General features: G+C 44.2%; 1 protein-coding gene across 1 annotated transcript in view; it reads right to left on the reverse strand.

Annotated features, from left to right (window-relative positions):
* Positions 1 to 2,500, reverse strand: part of osbpl10a (oxysterol binding protein-like 10a) — a 68,946-nt gene that overhangs the window by 36,745 nt on the left and 29,701 nt on the right. The gene's annotated exons all lie outside the window — the stretch shown is intronic.

The raw sequence follows: 2,500 nt of genomic DNA on the forward strand, positions 1-2,500 counted from the left end.
CTGAATGTGTGTGTAGAGCCTTCTGTGGAGTGGATGGCATTTGATGGTGTTTTGCACTGGTGAAAACCGGATTGAAGTGAACTGGTTGTGGGAGGTGGGTCAAACTGGGAAATGGCACTACATCAATGCAGAATTAACATAAAGAGCCTCTTTGTGAAGAGCGTTGTAGAAAATGGAATCTGTTTAAGGGCCCCCAGAGGGAGAACTCCACAGCCTCCCTGCGTTACATACACGTCCACAGCCTGTCACGGCTCCAGATATAACGACAGACAAAAAACACTGACAGAAACCAGCAGGGCATGAATAGACTGATCAAGTCAAGAAATGAGTGAGTGAATGAATGCATGATTTTAAAAAAAAAAAATTAAGATTAAAAAAAAAAAGAAAAGAAGAGGAAAAAAAAAGCAAATAGTGGTGTCTTTAATCATTAACAGTCCTTTCCATAGTCTACACAGTAAGTGGAAGTTCAGTATTTCAACAGCTATCCTCAAGTTTCTAAAGCAGTCGGTCTGCCAGTGTTCAGTAACGGCTTGTGATGTCTACGTTAACACAGAATCTGACAATTTAACCGACAGACTGTTTAGCACTAACTGCCACTAGTCCTGACAACGTCTGTTTCACGTGATCAGTTCTTTCATCCACAGCACAGTCATCCTCTTACCACAGGACACGCAGACGCGCCCCACAGACTAAAGCAGAAGAGAGAGAACCGTGAGTGAGCCCCCCCCGCCCTGCCTCACACGCTACTGTCGGACGGAGCGATGTGCTTCTTTTCTTTTGTTTGTTTTTCATTAAAATAGACTCTGAAACAAGACAAGACAAGTTTTTGCCTGGATGATTGTAAACAGCTAACTGTGAACAGAAATGAACATGTGAACATTTACCTTCCATGGCTATCTGTTCCCATCACTCACTGCCTGGTGTTTGGGTGTGGTTGGACCAAAGTGGAATATTAGTACTATAAATATTGGTAGAAAGTGGATTATCAGTGGCTATAATAATGTTTGTGACTACATGTTCAGATAGTAAACTCCAAAGTCCACATGATACTCATTATAAAAGTACACAAACAAGACTACAGATTGCCAAAGTACACTACCCAGACTGCAAATGATTTATAAGACTGTTAATCTGAGAGAGTGAGAGAGTGAGAGAGAGAGAGAGAGAGAGAGAGAGAGAGGGTCCAATTTTAATTTACAGTCAGAGATGCAAACACCAACAGTTACACACAACACCAACAGACCCACAGTTACACACAACACCCACAACCCCACAGTTACACACAACACCAACAACCCCACAGTTACACACAACACCAACAGACCCCACAGTTACACACAACACCAACAGACCCACAGTTACACACAACACCCACAACCCCACAGTTACACACAACACCAACAACCACACAGTTACACACAACACCAACAGACCCCACAGTTACACACAACACCAACAACCCCACAGTTACACACAACACCAACAACCCCACAGTTACACACAACACCAACAACCACACAGTTACACACAACACCAACAATCCCACAGTTAAACACAACACCAACAACCCCACAGTTACACACAACACCAACAACCCCACAGTTACACACAACACCAACAATCCCACAGTTAAACACAACACCAACAACCCCACAGTTACACACAACACCAACAGACCCACAGTTACACACAACACCAACAATCCCACAGTTAAACACAACACCAACAACCCAACAGTTAAACACAACACCAACAATCCCACAGTTACACACAACACCAACAACCTCACAGTTACACACAACACCAACAACCTCACAATTACACACAACACCAACAACCCCACAGTTACACACAACACCAACAACCCCACAATTACACACAACACCAACAACCCCACAGTTACACACAACACCAACAACCCCACAGTTACACACAACACCAACAACCCCACAGTTACACACAACACCAACAACCCCACAATTACACACAACACCAACAACCCCACAGTTACACACAACACCAACAACCCCACAGTTAAACACAACACCAACAACCCCACAGTTACACACAACACCAACAGACCCCACAGTTAAACTCAACACCAACAGTTACACACAACACCAACAGACCCCACAGTTAAACACAACACCAACAACCCCACAGTTACACACAACACCAACAACCCCACAGTTACACACAACACCAACAACCCCACAGTTAAACACAACACCAACAACCCCACAGTTACACACAACACCAACAGACCCCACAGTTAAACTCAACACCAACAGTTACACACAACACCAACAGACCCCACAGTTAAACACAACACCAACAACCCCACAGTTACACACAACACCAACAGACCCCACAGTTACACACAACACCAACAACCCCACAGTTACACACAACACCAACAACCCCACAGTTAAACACAACACCAACAACCCCACAGTTACACACAACACCCACAACCCCACAATTACACACAACACCAACA

This window comes from Chanos chanos, chromosome 12 (assembly GCF_902362185.1).
Source record: "Chanos chanos chromosome 12, fChaCha1.1, whole genome shotgun sequence".
Taxonomy (NCBI): domain Eukaryota; kingdom Metazoa; phylum Chordata; class Actinopteri; order Gonorynchiformes; family Chanidae; genus Chanos; species Chanos chanos.